Source organism: Ambystoma mexicanum, chromosome 8 (assembly GCF_040938575.1).
Source record: "Ambystoma mexicanum isolate Mex_15411 chromosome 8, UKY_AmexF1_1, whole genome shotgun sequence".
Taxonomy (NCBI): Eukaryota; Metazoa; Chordata; class Amphibia; order Caudata; family Ambystomatidae; genus Ambystoma; species Ambystoma mexicanum.
Window position 1 is genome coordinate 189,031,291 of NC_090929.1, and position 17,434 is coordinate 189,048,724.

Consider the following 17,434-nt stretch of genomic DNA (forward strand, 5'->3'; position numbering starts at 1 on the left):
AGACAGCCATCTGGCATGCCAAGAGCCAGAAGGTTACTGCAGTGGCAAGTGTACCCCCTGTACCCTGTGAGGGAGAGGACTGCTGCAAGTGGTGGAACGACCTAAGGGTCAGGGTGCAGGGACTGCTGTTGCAACACAATCAGGAGTCCCTGGTGACTGGAGGAGGCACTGAGGAGCCACTGGTCCTCACTATTATTGGTTACATGATGTGAGGACACTAGTATTGTTTAAATGATCAACACCTGAACCAGGAGAAAAAGTTCCTAAGCATATGACCAGATTGAAGAAAGTAACTGATATACGAAAAAGGACCTAAAGTTTCTGAGATTTATATAAGTATTAGTAGAATGCAGAAAGCAGGACCAGGCAAAGAAAGGCCCTACGTGTATAGTAAAATTGAGGAACATAAATGAGATACAAGAATCCCCTTGAGAAAGATCTAAAAGTGCATGCAAGGAAAAGACAGAAAGTTACTAAGCATACAAATAAATGTGCAAAATTGGGAAAATTGATTTAATCACCAAGAATCATTGTGGAGACAAATAAAAGAGGCTCTATAAACCCATATTTGAAAATGTCCCAGATAAAGAGGTTTCACATCTAGCATTCTGGTCATAAAAGTCAAAGATCATCCATTTTAGTCGAAAATAACCTGACAAAGTTGAAAATGTGTATACATGTTTGTCTTCAGTTTTGATTTTGAGATCTCCGGAGAGCTATACCTATATCACCAATATGTTGGAGGATAATCTGCAAAAATTCAAAGAGCCAAACTCACCTTTCCACAGTGTAGATTGAAATTAATATTCTCTTGCAGTTCGCAAAACAGTTTGAATTACACCTGCCTACCTTTAGTGATTGATATTTTTCTTAAACCCTCTCTAAAACAAGAATTAATATCACGTTCTTATATAGTGCTTAATTAAATATTCCATCTGCTACTAAGCCCTGGAAAAACAGGTTTTAGTTTTACCCAACTCATTGGTACTCAATTTATCGAACTTGTGAAGATGAAGAGAAAAGTTAGCCCTTCCAGGCTTCGGACTTGCGAAGACAGGTTGCACACTGGTTTGTGGAGTGATTAACCCACTCAATTATCTTAACAGTATATAACATTAAGGTGCTTTAAAAATATGACATAATAACACTGTTTTATTGATTTATTACCTTTTGGTCAGCAAAACACATAAACAAAGATTAACAAAATACCTAAAACTCCGAAAACAAAACATGCAGACTGGTCCACTGTGGCCATGTTGTGACCATTGCTTCAGCACTGGCTTTCCTCACCAGAGCAAATGTCTACGTAACATCATAGCCACATTTGGAATCAATTTTAAGGGAATGTATGAAGAAATACATCATTCTTTTGAAACTGTGTTTTTAAGCCTCTTGCAAGTTTGTAAGCAAAAAGTCAAAAACTGCAAAAAGGACACTTTTGTATTGTATTCGAAGTCGTTATTTACAGGACCTTAGAAATGTAACAAGTGGTAAGAAATAACATATACAAAGAATTCTAGTTTAAGGTGATTTATTTGTTTTGTCAGAATGGTTGACAGTTTTTCTGGGCATTTAGAGTATCTGCACTCTTTGAAACAGTCTATACATGGTTAGTGTCATAGGCACTTTCCTCCCTTGTCTTCTTCCAGCTTCTCCTTACCCAGGGCTTCAACCACCTTTCTTTGCCTTTTCCTTGGCCAGAGTTTCGGTTTTTGTTCTCTCAGCCTTTGTCCTGGCCAGACGTTCAGCCTTTTCTCTCTACACGTTCTCTTTGTCCAGGAACTCTACTTTTTTCTCTATTATCTCTCTTTCTCTCTCTCTCTCTCTCTCTCTCTCTCACACACTTTCTTGTCAAAGCATCAGCCTGTATCTGCTCTAATTGTTATCTCTGCTTTTACATTTGCTGCTTTTAATGGGCCAACCCCCTATCAAGGCACCATGGCTCACCTTTACCTCTGACTTTTCACAGGCCTCACCTCTTCACAGACAACATCCTATTTATTTCTCCTCTGTGGATATGAATGCCTCACTTACCATCTTCCCCTCTGCCTTTTCACAGGCCACATAATCTGTCTTTCTTTTCTCTGAATAAGGCTCTTCGCTAACCTTCTTCTGCTCTTTGAGTAAGCTAACCCTCTCAGCCTCCTCTACTCCTTTTCCTTCCCTCTCAGATGTTCTACTTTTTGTTTCCTTTCTCCAATCTCAGTTTTGTCTTTCTCTTCACCTTCTTCCCTCCTCAGGTTTTCTCTTATGCTCCACTCTGTTCCACTTTCTGGGTTTTCCCTTTTCTCCACATTCCTTGGCTCTCCAGGCTTCTCTTTCACACCACTGCTATCCAGGATTCATTCCACCTTCTTTCACTTTCCAGCTTTTACAGCTTGTCTCCTCCTCAGTCCGCTGATGGCCATCTCGTCCACGCCACAGTCCTTTTATCCTTTTTTATTTTTGTATTTTGCTGCAGTTTTAAAATAAACATTCAGCAACAAATACAATTACAGATTAAAACAAGTCATTAAACCTAGACATATAAAGGTTACACATCTACAAAAACTTTATAAGTAAAATATTCTCTTAAAATGTTTATCATCAAGCATCACATTCCCCATTTCATTTAATTTGAATTGTACTCTGCCCAAAATGCAAGTAGTAGGAGGTAATTAGAATTCCTTATAGCAATAGCATTTACCGAAAACAACTAGGAATGGGATTTCAATATGCTGTATCCCCTTTATTGCAGACCCACCTATCATTAAATTGGAGGGATTACTTCACTTGTCCAAGCGTATCCTCCTCCAACAGTTCTCCAGCTTTCTCAGTGGCAGAAGGTATCCCAAATTTAGAGTCTCAGATAGCCATTTACCTCTTTGGATTTCTTTTACATGTAGATCTGCAACCTGGTGTGATGGTTCTACTTTCTTGACTCTTCCTCTTTGGCTACAAGCTTTCCCTTTCTTGGGAGTCTGGTCTGACTCTTCCATGTACGTAACAGGTTTGTTTTTGGGCTATAATGTTCTTTTGTTGGACTGGGAGCTTGCAAAACCTTTCTCCTGTATTCTGTATTGTGGGGGTATTTTTCCAATTGATTTCAATGGGAGTGTTGGCTGCAGGAGTGTCTCTTTCTACAAGGATTTGCAGCTATGGGGAACACATTAGAGTCCCGTTTCCCCTCTAGTGTGGGAAAGAAGTAAAGTTCTCTCTGTGTGCTTGGTTATTGCATAGGGAAGAGTTGCACTTCTCACTGTCACCCTGGGAGTTAAATGGAACAGAGTTGTGAGTCCACTATAATTGCTTTCTTCAGAATAGAGAACATACTTCTGTGGGATGATCAGGATTTCCTCACAGTCTTTCTTCCCTCTGATGGGAGGATTGTGGGAGATGTGGTCCTTCTTTGATTGGTCCTTACAAGTCATCTGGGATCCGTGGTCTTAAGATATACTTTTAAGAATCCTACCTCGTACTGATGGCTTTGAAGAACTGGTAATATAATTTCTAGGTCCTTGTGACGATCACAGGGAGCTCACTTTGTCACAGGAGAATACACAGTATGGAATTACATTAGCAATATTGAGAGATACTATGATATTTATATTTTGACAGCTGGTTAATTCTTGTTGTTTGTAACAAATAATGTGAACATTACTCATTAAGGAGCCCACCATGCTTAGAGGTATATTGGGCACTTTGATGAGTTCACAATGGAAAGGATAGAGAAGAGACCCTGGTGGCCTCAGAGGCAACGTACAGGAAATTCCCCAGGGCCTTGATCCCATATCTAGCCTCGGTTTTCAAGTATGTCAGTGCAACCTAAAACCTCCATCATGGTACAGGAAAAAATAATAAGTTACTCACTGTAGTGACTAACGTACTTAGTCCTCAATCCCCTTTCCTCCATAATGCATGGGGTCCCTTCTTAGGGACTGGAGAGGGAACCTTTTTCACCAGAAAAAACCTTCTTCCCCTTTAAATGTATGGGTGCGCGGGGGAGTGGCCCTGGGAGCATGCGCTCCCCTGACTTCGCCCACGGGCGCCACACCTCAGTCCCCAAAGATGAGTCGACAATAATTTAACATTGCCTAATGACACCAGGTTTATTAGGGGGAGGATGGTGGGACGTATGGAGGAAAGGGGACTAAGGACTTAAGAGTACATTAGTCACTACGGTGAGTAACTTATAATTACTCTTACATACCGTCCCCTTTCCTCCATAATGCATGGGCGATTACAACTGAATGTAGCCCTAGGGTGGAGAGGAGACTCTCCTTAAGCAAATAGGTTTCTTAGAAGCGCCTGTCCGAAAGCCGCATCTGATCTAGAGCTGGCTTCCAAACAGTAATACTTACAGAAAGCCAAAGGGGTGGCCCAGGTGGCCGCCCTGCTGATGACCTGCCACAGGACCTACCATTGGAATGCAATGGCCGTAGCCTTGGCTCTGACCGCATGGGCTTGCATGTTAGCAGGAAGTGGCTTTTGCTGCCCCTCATAGGCTTCTTTGATGGCCAAAACCATCCGCCGTACTATAGAGGCCTTGGATGCTTGATACCTGGGCCTTGACCCACCGAAGGTGGCAAACAGTGCGTCCGACTTGTGGAAGTCCTTGGTCCTGTCCAAATAGAATTTCCGAGCACGTCTGACATCCAGACAGTGCAGAACCCTTTGAGCCTCGTCCTTATGCTCGGCAAAGAACGTAGGTAGGACTATTTCCTCATTTAGATGGAAAGTGGAGGCTATCTTTGGTAGGAACGCGGCGTGTGTCTGCAGGACTACCTTTTCCTTGTGAAAAGTAGTACATGGCTCTGAAGCCACAAGAGCCTGGATCTAGCTTACTCTGCAAGCCAAAGTGAGGCCCACCAGAAGAGCTGTCTTAATGGTGACCAGCCTGATGCCCGCGGAAGCCATTGGCTCGAACGGCTTGTGCGCCAAGGCGCCCAACACTACATTGAGGTCCCACATGAGGTGTGTTTTTTTGATGGGCGGGTAAAGTCTGGCAAGGCCCATCAAATGCCTCTTGACTATTGGGTTGGAAGAAGAGCAAACCGCCTCCTCCGTGTTTCTACAGGCCCCTATGGCTGCCAAATACGTGTGGCATGTGCCCACCTGCATGCCCGATTGTGCAAGGTGGGCCAAGAAGGAGAGCACATCGTCCAACGTGCACGTAAGCGGGTCGATCGCCTTAGAGTCTGCCCAGTGACAGAACCTAGTCCACTTACTCTTGTACTGGCTCCTGGTAACCTTGCTCCTAGCACCATGAATGATTTCTAGGTTAGCCTGTGGGAGGCTGAGGTGCCTTAGCGTGACCTGCTCAGGAACCACTCTGCAAGGGCTAATTTCTGTGGCGCAGGTGGATGACCCTGCCCCCATGCTGCACTAGAAGATGTGCTGGGCCCGTCGGAAGGTGAATGGGTGGCCTGTCCGAGAGGCTGAGCAACTCTGAGAACCATTGTCTCAGCGGCCACCATGGAGCTATCAGAATGATGCTGAGGTGACAAGATTCCTTTATTTTGCCGATCACCGAGCGGGAAGGCATATGCTGTCGTGCCGTTCCACTAAATCTGAAATGCATCGCCCAGGGAGCGGGGGGCCCTGCCACTGTCAGGACGCGAACTGCTGGCACTTCTTGTTGTCCCAGGAGGCAAAAAGATCCACCTGAGGATGCCCATATCTGCTGAAGATCTCCCGCAGCACCTGGTCGTTCAATTGCCACTCGTAATTGTCCGCTCCCAGCCTGCTGAGCCTGTCCACCACAAAGTTGGACTCCCTCGGAAGGTGGACGGCCATGAGGTAGATGTTGTTCTCCAGGGCCCATTCCCACCTGCTAGTCTGCACAGTGGAGGGGATCTGGTACCCCCCTGCTTGTTGACATAGTACATGCTGGCAGAGTTGTCTGTCTGTATGAGGATGACCTTGCCCCCAATGTGCGGAAGGAAAGCCTTGAGAGCTAGCCAGATAGCCTTCAGCTCCAGCCAGTTTGATATGAGACTCCTGCTGGGTCCAGACTCCATGGACGCTGTGGCTGGTCAGAGTGGCACCCCCAGTCTTCGAGAGAGGAGTACGTAGTGATGGTGACCTGCGGGGGCCGGCTGCCGGAAAAGCAGGTCCGTCCGCAGTTTGCAGTCCCTGGACCACCATGTGAGATTCGAGTGGAGAGAAGGAACAAGTTACTAACCTGTAACTGTTTTTCTCCAGCATGGGTCTGGCATGGATTCACATGCTCATGAATATTCCCTGTTGTCAGGCTGGGAATCCTCGGTAAAGAAAAAATCAGTTTCAGTTTAATTTCTGAACTGTCTTTCTACCAATAACCAATCACTGGTCTCTGGGTCATACTGCACCCAGCCAATGACTGCCCTATACCTAAACCCCTCCTCTGGCGCCATCTTCAGATTTGGTAGCACATAATTTGGCAGTAGGACCAAGAGAAGAGCTGCAGAGGGGTTGGAGGGAGGGTTCACATATGAATCACTCCCAGACCCATGCTGGAGAACAACAGTTACAGGTAAGTAACTTGGTCCTTCTCCAGCATGGGTTCTGGCATGGATCCACATGCTCATGTATACAAGAATACATAGCAGTACACACATGCACAACTACGGGAGTTGGCAAGGCTCAACCTTAAGCATTTCAACAACTCAACATTAAGCATCTCTTTCCTCCTCACCAGGCTCACCTTCAAGCAAACAGGTTGCGCAGCACTGCTTGGCCGACTCTGGACTCCTCCCTGGAATCCCTGTCGACGGAGTAGAATTTCGTGAAGGTGTGAGTCGACCTCCACAAAGCAGCCCTGCAGATGTCCAGCAAGGGCACACCAGCCAGGAACGCCATAGTAGCAGCGATCGCTCTGGTCGAATGGGCTCTCGGACGGCTGGGCAACGGTCGGTTTGCCAACCAGTGACAGTGCATGATGCAGCCGGAGAGCCACCTGGAAATGGAAGCCTTGAAGAGGGCCTTCCCTTGGTTCATAGTGCCAAAGTTCACAAACAGCTGGGATGTCTTCCGAAAACTCTTCGTGCGGTCCACGTAGAACTTCAGCGCTCTAGCCACATCCAGCGAGTGCAAAGTCCTCTCAGCCGGCGACGAAGGAGACGGGAAGAAAATAGGTAACACGAAGGGCTTGTTGAGATGGAAGTCTGATGGCAACTTGGGCATGAAGGAGGGGAGCGTCCTCAGCACTACCCTCATCTCATGGAATGTCAGATACGGAGGCTTACAGGAGAGGGCCTGGATCTCTCCCACTCGTCGTGTGGAGGTGATGGCCACAAGAAATGCTGTCTTCCACGATAGGAATTTCAATGGCGCTGAATGCAAAGGCTCGAATGGAGGCCCCATGAACCTGGTCAGCACCACTTTGAGCCCCCACGCCGGGGCTGGGGCCTTCACCGGCAGGAACGAGTGGAACAGTCCTTTCATTAACTCCTTCACCAGGCGGTGAGACCACAGCGACCACCGCCCCGGAGTTCTGGTGTAGTGGGAGATAGACGGCAGATGAATTTTGATGGGGGCATTAGACCCGCCCCCATAAAAAAAATTTTTTTAAATGCATTCGACCCTTTTTTTTCGGTCCTTTTGACTCAAAAAAATGATATTCGATCCTTTGTATTTCGACCCTTTCACCTATAACCGTTAAGGGTAGACGGGGACCCCCTGGAAGCGCAGCCCCGCCGCCACCGGTGCCAGGCACTTGGTGAAGACCCTTGGTGCCGACTTCAAACCGAAGGGCAGCGCCTTGAATTGATAGTGCCATCCCTGGACTGCAAAGCGCAGAAACTTTCAATGTCCTTTGTGTATGGGGATGTGGAAGTAAGCATCCTTCAGGTCCAGCGACGACAGGAAGTCCCCTTCTTCCATCTGTCACAGCATTTGCTGAAGGGTGACCGTCCAGAATTTTTTAGATTTTATGTATCTGTTGAGGCGGCGGAGGTATAAAATGGGTCGCCAGCCGCCAGTCTTCTTTCGGATGAGGAAGACTGCGAGTATACCCCGGAGTCCCAGAGTCTCTTCGGGACGAGCTCTATCGCGCCCTTTTCCAGCATCACTCGTACCTCCAGAAGTAGCTGTGGAATGTGGTTCTCTTTCCTGGCCACCGGTGGAAAAATGTGGTCACTTCCTTCGGAACTCCAGAGTGTGCCCGTGGGCCAGGGCATCCAGTACCCAACGGTCGGTGGAGATTGATTTCCACACGCTGACGAAGTTCGCCAGCCGGCCTCTCACCGGGGTGCTTGGGTGGGGGCCCGACGTCACGGCCGGTTCAATCCTGCTTTGCAGAGGCCTTGCAACCCTGAGCCCCTTGGCGACGACGACGATGTCCACCGGCCTGGCTGCGGCCTCTGTAGGCTTCCTGCGATGAAGTGGGCCGCTTGACGCTACCATGAAGAGCTGCTGCCGAATCCTTTGGAGGCACCTTGAGAATTGCATCCGGAGGTCCGAAAGGACGGCCGTCGCTGATGAAGCGTGCCCAAGGCACGGGCCGTCTCGGTGTCTGCCTTGATGGGCTGCAGTGACTCGTCCACCGCCTTACTGAACAGGTTGTTCCCGTCGAAGGACATGTCCAGTACCCTGGTCGATACATCCTGACGGAAGTCGCCGCTGGATCGTCTGCCGGAGGTAAGGCAACCTTGTCCATATCTCTGTACACAGAATGTGCAGCGCCAGCAAGATGTCTTCCGACCTGTCCGACGGCGGTGGCATTGGTTGCGACGGGAGCGTCGGCAGAGGCGTGGTGCCCTCCGGTTCCTCGTCAACCTGCCGTTCTTCGTCAGCTCCACCCTCGCTCTCCACGTCCGCCTCGTCGGGATCCTTCCCGTAGGCCCTGACCTCGTAGAACCTCTTGTCCAGAATTAACCACGCACCCCTCATTCTCGCCCGGGGCTTCACGGGGGTCTTTTCGATCAGTTGGAAAGACGATTCCCTCTGGGATGGCAGGGAAACTTTAGGCCTGGAGGCCGTCGCCTCTGCAGCCTTTGCCAGGGATGCCATGAATCCCTCAATCGAAGCCTTAGCAGGGTGAATCTGGGCCTTCACGACCTTAGGCGCATCTGAGGCCTTCACCGCGGGGGGGGGTGACCACCTCACTCCCCCTTGGCTTTCTCTGTCGGGACCGGCCGGGGCTTGTCCCGAAGCTTACCCGGATTCTCTGACTTCCTTTTCACAGAGCCAGAGCGTTGGCTCCTGGTTGAAATTGCGCCCGGCATGGCAGCTGAGGAGCCCAAACCAACGGCGCTCCCGGTACCCACGGACTCGCAGTGCTTTGCCTTCTGTTGGGCCCCCCTCGCCAGAGCGCCCTCAAAGGTCTTAGAAGACAGCTCAGACTTCTTTTCACCTGCTGCCGAGCTCTTCGCCTCCAGCCAGTCAGCGAGTCGTTTACGATGGTCCTTCATGGTCCGGACGGACATGTTCTTGCAGAACGCACAGTCCTCCTCCACGTGCGTCTTGTCACAGGGCAGGTGGTAGAGACACCGGGCGTGCTCATCTTCCTTGAAGACGTTCTGAAGTCCACATCCTGGGCAGATCCTAAACAGCTTGGAACCAACGGGCGTCAAGTCTCCTTTGTCTTGAGCCATGTCCATGCGGGGTAGGCCTCAAAGATCATGTGAAATCCTCAAAGAAGTTAAATTCGACGAGAGTTCGACCTTCAGGGGTGTAGAAATTTCCGAAACGGGTCCCCGTTAATCGGAAGATGAATCGATGGAGCTTGAGGCTCAATTTGACAGAAAAAACAAGAGTAAACTCTTCAAAAAAACGCAACACACAGTAAAATCTCGAGAGCTAAGCACGAGGACTCCCAACACTTGAACGTGCTGTAAAAATCTGAAGATGGCTGCCAGAGGAGGGGCTTAGGTAGAGGCAGTCATTGGCTGGGGGCAGTATGACCCAGAGACCAGTGATTGGTTATAAGAAGAAAGACAGTTCAGAAACAAAACTGAAACTGATTTTTTCTTTACCAAGGATTCCCAGCCTGACGAAGGGGAATATTCATGAGCATGTGAATCCATGCCAGACCCCATGCTGGAGAATGAGGGATGCTGACCAGCTCCGCTTGGGAGCCCCGCTTCTAATTCCATGAGGCTGCAAAGTGCAGCTGTAATCTCCTCATCCTGAGTCTCATGTGGGGGATGGCCAGACGGACCATGAGTCCCAATAATTGTTGGTGCCACTAGGCCGATTTCACTTCTCGGGTGAGGAAGTAAGCCGTGTCCCTCTTAATGGCTGTGATCTTGTCCTCTGAGGGGAACACTGTCTCGGAGCACATGTCCCAGATGAGTTCCAGGAAAGTCAGTCTCTGCGTAGGTTGCACCTGAGACTTCTTGAGGTTGAGCAAAAATCCCAGGTCGTAGAGAGTGCTCATAAGAGCAGAGGAAGTGTGGTGCACTGCCTCCGGTGAAGTCGCCCTGACGAGCCAGTCGTTGATGTACGGGTAGATGTGGTGGCTCTGGGCCCCGAGCAGGGCAGCCACTGCATTCATACGTCTGGTAAACACCCTGGGAGCTGAGTCGAGGCCGAAGGGTAGCATCTTGTATTGAAGTGGCAGCCAATGATCCTGAATCATACAAAGGAGCAATGCGGCTGCCAAATCGGGACGTTTAGATAAGCGTCCTTCAGATCCAGGGAGCACCTTCAGTCTCCCCTGCACAATGTCTACGCTAAGAGTGCTGGCATAACCATCTTGAATTTTTGAAGAGGGAGGGAGAGGTTGAAGGTGGAAAGGTCCAACACAACTCTCAGGCCAGCCTGGTTCTTCTTCTGTTTTGGGAAAATCCTGGAATAGAAGCCCAATCCTTGCTGGGAAGCTGGGACTCTGGGACTTCTTCCATTGCTTGGCTCTCAACGAGTGACCGAATCTCTGTCAATAGAGATGCTGTACCAATCTGTGGGAGTGGAGGGGAGGAGGGAGGAGAGGAAGGGATCGGTAGGCAGTACCCCGTGGATACTACAGAGAGGTTCCAGGGGTCCGCGAAATTCTGATGAAAGGACTGTGCATGACGGGCAAGCCTGCCCCCACCTGAGACACGTGGGCCCAAAGGAGGGCGTCATACCTTCTTTCCCTCTGAGGCTGTTGCGGAGGAGGGGGACTGGAAAAAGCCTTTAACCCCCCACCCCTTTGTTATTTGCACCGGTGTTGACTCGGCGAAAGGTCAGCCTGTGGTGGACCACCTCTCTTGGAAGCTGCAGAACCCTCCAAATGTCCACCCCTTGTCGGAGAGTTGATGTGACTGGGTGTACACCTTGGGCATGGCCTTTGTAAGGATAAAGACTTTGCAGTTTGCAAACTGTTTTTCTTTTTATCTAGCTCCTCGTCGGTGGTGGAGTGAAAGAGGTCACCACCCTCAAATGGAAGGTCCAATATGCGTTCCTGGACGTCCGGATTAAATTTAGTAGCCCAGAGCCATGCCATCCTTCTCATGTCCGTGGCGATGCATATGGCCCTAGAGGTGTCAATGTGGGCCCCGATGGTCTCCATGATATCTTGCGCCACCATTTTAGGCTCTGCCATCCCGCCTTCAAACGTGACAGGCTCTGCACCGGAAGTTCTGGAAGGAAGTCGGCTATTTCCCACCAAAGCCTCTGGTTAACGGCTGCCAGCATGGCATCCGCATTGGCTTGATGAAGATGAAGTGAAGCGTTGAAATATAGCTTCTTCATGTACGCCTCCAAGATCTTCTCCTACTTGCCTAGCAGCGCAGAGGACGAGGTGGTCGACGACTACTGAGGCTTTGAGTAGAGTGACGCCGCAGCAATCACAGATGAGTGTGGTTGAGGGTGGGCCGACAGTAATAGTGTATCCCCCTCCATTTGCCTGGACTTGGCGTCCAGTCGTCGATTGACCGGCGGGACCGAGTGGGGTTTGTATCACCCCTTTTTAGTCAAGGCGACAACATCCTTTTGCATTGGGATCCCCATTCTAGCTGATGGGTGTTGAGTGAGGATCTCTGCGAGCACCCCTGCCTCTGGTCACTCTACTTTGGGCTGAGGAAGACCCAGGAACTGTGTCAGCCCTGCAAGTCGTTTGCGGAAGGCCTTGGCTGATGATGGTGTGTCAGGGTCTTCTTCCTCGCCTTTGTCCACCTTGGCGTCTGGCTGGTCCGGCGCGGGAGGAGGTGTGCTGGGCGCCGAGGTGTGGAGACTGAAGCGGAGCCGGAGGCTGGTACGGAAGTGCCTGAACTGTGGGAGGCAGGGGAGCCAGAATCGAAGGAGTCGGCACGGGCAACGCTGTCTGTAAAGGGGCCTGCAGCGCTAGAGCCATAGGAGGAATGACTATGGGCGCGGTCGGCGGGGCTGGGGGGAAATGTCCCTGATAGCATCCCTGAGGATGACTCCCATCTGAGAAACTTTTCAAAGAACCTGTCCTCGCAGGACGGTGGGGTGGCAGGTGATATTGATGGGATCGCGGGCGGCTGCTGGGGCTGAGGCGTATTCTGTCTAGTTGGTTGCAGAGGGAACCTGCCCTGTGCTGTTGGTGGATAAGCTGTAGGCCACACACCTGGTTGACCCCAGTCCCACCTTGTAACTCTTTCACTCTTTCACCCACCTGCATCATTCCTCTGGGAGGTATCGGAAGAGCGGCCTGGAGGCCGGTAGCTGAATTAGCCTCAGTACTCGTGCTAGTATGATAACCTGAGAGGTTCCTCCTGCACAGGCGTTTCCTTGGGAAGGTGTCACCCTTGCGGGGTGTGCTGGAAAAGAGCGGCCCTACCTTGGGCCTTGACCGATGCCTGACGAAGCGACTTCTCAAAGAGCTCCCTCCACCTAGCCAGTCTATTCTTCAGGGCACGCGAAGAGAGTGCGTCACACGCGGTACAACCCTCCCATCCTTGGTCGGGGCCAAGACAGCGGAGGCAAAGAGCTTGGGGATCTGATGTAGGGAAGAGCCCCTTGCAGGATGGACACCTGCTGAAGCCTGCTGAAGTTGAAATGCGCCGGGTAGGAGCGTGGCACCAGAGGACCTGATTGATAAAAGAAGACAAAAATACAGAAGAAAGTATTCAGGGAAGAGCGTGTGGTATTACATGGCTGAAGCCAAACACAGGAGCGCTGGTGAAATCGGCCTGTTCCCGTCGACGCGGAAAAGGGGACTGAGGTGTGGCACCGTTGTGCAGAGTCAGGGGAGCCGCATGCTCCCAGGGCTGTGCCCCTGCGGGCCTATAAATTTAAAGGGGAAGAAGGTTTTTTCTGGTGAAAAAGATTCTGTCTCCCGTCCCTATGATGGGACGTCCATGCAGTATGGAGGAAAGGGGATGGGACGTAAGAGTATGACATATAGGCAGAGAGGAGAAACATGTGGAACATAGGAAATACCACTCATGAGCCTGTGATGAAAGAACTGCATTAACCACAGGTCGTTGCCAGGTGACAATAAAAAACAGGTGCACAAACTTACCTTGCAAGTTGCACTGAGAGCCATCTCTGCACCATGGCAAGTGTGCTTGCGGTCATTCCATGGGGCAGGAGAATCACATTCACAGGAATTTAGTATCGGAATACCCCTATTGCTGCCCTGGAGTATGGTGGTCATGAAGGAAGAGGCACCGGACTACAAGATGGCAGACAACCTTTTCCTGCCCTACATATGCAGAGCCATAACATGGTCTAACAGACAAGTGAACACACATGGGAAAGTTGTGGTTTTCTCAGGGACCCACCAATTCCAAAGCCCTCTGCTGGTTACTGTATAACTGCCACACATCACCATCTCACATCCAGAGTTAGATGCCAGAATAGAATGTAAAAGGAGGATCAACCACAAGGGGAGTTTGGATGTTATGAGACTTTTAGACAACACAGACATAGGTGAGTGGAAAGAAGGACATAGGAGCGACCAGAGAGGGGTCAGAGCAGAGAGAGGGAAAGAAAGTGAAGAGAATTAGATACATCTAGAGATAAAGGAATGAAAGGAGGTGAAGGAAATATCTGAAAAGAGATGAAGGAGAGAAGAAGGCACTTCACAGTAGCGAGGGGGAGGAGGAGGGGGAGTGGGAAAGGAATGTGAGGGGAGAGGGAGAGGGAGAAACAGAGGTGGACAACTGGTAGAGGAATAATAGCAGAAGGCGAGCAATAACTAAATGGAAGGAGGTGGCAGTACGACTCGTCAAGACCTGGGCCACAAAGGTGCTCCTATGCTGGTGGATAAGCTAGAAATAAGAGAGTAGAGGAGGTGATATCTATTCCAGTCTTAGGTTCAGAGTGTGTGTGCATTTGTCTCCCCAAAGAAGAACATGTTCCATTATGAAAAGGGCGGCAAATACCACCACAACATTCAGTATGAGAAAAAGTCCAAACATGTAAAACTACATTATTAGTTTTAAAAAGGTAAAACATTGAACCTAGAGGTTACCTGATCAACTGTTCTTCGATGGCAATCACTAAAGGAAAAACGCTTACACAGAGCCTCAGGAGATAGAATGATATAAGGCTGCAGGGCAAATCCAGGATCAATGGCAGAGCTAAATGATGAGCTGCAAGGCATACGCAAAGCATTCAGAACTCAAAGCAATGTTAAACACAAGAATAAAAAAATAAAACATCAACATGAGTGAAACATTCCAGTACTTCCAATTACAGTAAAGTGTCCACATTTTGGAAAATGTAACATATTTGCCACAAATGATAGACAAAAAGAGTTGCATGAACTGTAAAGAATGTCTGGAACATGTAATTATTTTCAGCACAGTTGTATGAAACATTATGAGTGTGGTGGTAATTTGGTGGTAATACCGCCAAAACCTGTAATTTGGCGGTGTGGGAAAAAGGTAACGGAATTACCTCCAGCACTGCCAAACTCGTAATGAGGCCCACGGTTCCTACAATTCGATACAGCTAGTGTTGGAAATGCAGCATTTTTTGTCATAGCTATACTAACAGAGAAATAACATTAAAAAACATACATATTGCAGGAATGGGCCGTTACATAATATTTGGCTTTGGCCAATTGTGAAACTTTGTAATTGTGCATCATTTGTGGTGATTTATTTTACACACTGAGAGCCGACCATTGTAAATTTGTTATATGACATGCATTACTTACCGTGACAGCATTTCTGATGATTGTATCTGCTTAGATTCACATGCTGTGCATATGGTCCGACATCCAAGGGTAACCGCGGAGTATTGCATCTTGTCTTTCGGGGACCGAAAGGGGACGTCGGCATAGGCGTGTCTGTAACACTATCCCTATCGTGACGTGTGTAGTACCCAAAATCCCTCACGCGCCAAGGTCCCTCCAATTGTATTTTTTCTGCCATGAGGGAGCCCAAGGCTATAGTGAGTGAGTACATAAAGAGAGAAGTAGTAAGAAGTCTATGTTCCGTCCACCCCGAGCGGGGCGGTAGAGAGGGCACATGTGAATCTAAGCAGATACAATCATCAGAAATTCTAATACGGTAAGTAATGCATGTCTTCTGATGCTTGTTAATCTGCTTAGAATCACATGCTGTGCATAGACTAGCGAGCAGTACCCGGAGTTGGAGGTGGGTTGTGAGAAGGAACAGTAGAGAAAAGATGTCTTAGTACTGCTTGTCCCACCTGAGAATCAGACCTAGAATGAGTGTCTAGGCAATAGTGTTTTGTAAAGGTGTGTACAGAACTCCAGGTTGCCGCTTTGCAAATGGACTCAAGAGGAACATTTGCAATGAATGCTATGGATGCCCCAGTGCCTCGAGTAGAATGTGCTCTAGGCCTGAAGGGCAGTTCTCTCTTAGCAAGAGTGTATCATAGTGTGATGCACTTGACAATCCACCTTGAGATAGCTGATTTAGAGACAGGATCCCCTTCTCTACCAGCTGCCACTAAAACCAAGAATTGTTTAGTCTTTCTTAGTGGTTTAGTTTTCTCCAGGTAAAACATGACTGCCCTGCGCACGTTTAGTGTGTGAAGGCTTCTTTCGGCCATGTTAGTAGGGTTCTGGAAGAAAGTAGGTAGTTCGAATGACTGGTTTGCATGGAACTTTGAAATAAATGTAGGCGCAAACCTGGGATGTGTGCGCAGAACTACCTTATCTTTGTGGACTGTAACAAAGGGGTCTAAAACAGAAAGAGCCTGTAGTTTGCTAACCCTTCTGATAGAAGTGATAGCCACTAGGAAGGCTGTCTTATAAGTCAGGTCTTTCAGACTTGCTTTATGCATAGGCTCGAAGGGTGCTCCCATGAGCCTGGTTAAAACCACATTCAGATCCCACCCAGGAGCTGGGTGAGAGATGGGAGGATAAATCCTCTTAACTCCTTGCATAAAGGCTTTAATCACCGGTATCTTCCACCACGATACCTTTTGCTGTGATGTGGTGTAGGCTGACAAAGCAGCCAGATGAACCTTTAGGGAATTAAAGACTAACCCAGAGTCCAACAGGTGGGTTAGATACAACACAATGTGTGAGGGTAAGCAATCGATAGGATTGACACCCTTGGAATTGCACCAGATGACGAAACGTTTCCACTTGCTAGCATAGCAATAACGTGTATTAGGTTTCCTCGCTTCCCTGAGTATGTCCATGCACCTCTGAGGGAGTTGCAGGTGTCCAAACTCTATGATCTCAGGAGCCAGGCTGCTAAGTTCAGGGTTTGGGGGCACGGGTGTAGGGTTCCCCCCTGTCCTGAGACAACATGTTGTACGGGCAGGGCAGCTTGACTGGTGGGGAGAGGGACATTTCCATCAGGTGAGCGAACCAGGGTTGGCGGGCCCACATGGGGCCACTAGTATCATGGTAACTGGTTCCTGGTGCATCATGCGCACTATCTTGTTGAGAAGGGGAGTCGGGGGAAAAGCGTAGACAAATTTCCTCGACCAAGTTATTCAGAGACCATTCCCCTTGGACCGGTTCTGGGGGTACCTGGAGGCATAGTCTTGGCATTGGGCGTTCTCCTGAGTAGTGAACAGGTCGATCTTTGGGAACCCCCATTCTGCGAAGACGCTGGATACAATATCTTCATGCAGTCGCCATTCGTATTCTTCTGGCAGAGGAAAATCTCTGATGAGTACATCTGCTAGAAGATTGAGTTCCCCTGGAACATGTTGGGACAACAAAAACATCTTGTGTTTGAGAGCCTATATCCAAATGTTTTGGGACAGCTTGGATAGCCCTGGAGAGTGAGTGCCCCCGTTTGTTCAGGTAATACATTGCTGTAGTGCTGTCGGTTAAGATCAGCACTGTCTTCCCTTGCAGTTGTACCTGAAAGGCTTTCAATGCTTTGAACACTGCTAATAGCTCCAGTAAGTTTATATGATTGGACGCTACTCGAGGGGACCACACTCCGTGTGCTGTCTGCTAAAGCAGGTGAGCCCCCCACCCCGTGAGAGATGCGTCTGTCGTGAGAGTGGCTTCCACTGCAGGGGTGGTGAAGGTTTTCCCTTTCAGGAGGTTTTCCCTCGACCACCACTGCAGAGAGAGAACGAGGGCTGGCGAGACAACTACCATATCTCCCCATTGTCCGCTGGCCTGACACCACTGGCTGTT

The 17,434-nt window shown here is 49.1% G+C and overlaps 1 long non-coding RNA gene across 1 annotated transcript in view; it reads right to left on the reverse strand.

Moving 5' to 3' along the window:
* LOC138471779 (uncharacterized) overlaps positions 1–14,438 on the reverse strand; it is a 418,908-nt gene extending 404,470 nt beyond the window's left edge. The window contains exon 1 of the long non-coding RNA XR_011268507.1: positions 14,324–14,438. This is a non-coding gene — a long non-coding RNA (uncharacterized lncRNA). The remainder of the gene's footprint in view (positions 1–14,323) is intronic.
* Positions 14,439–17,434: the final 2,996 nt, after the last annotated feature.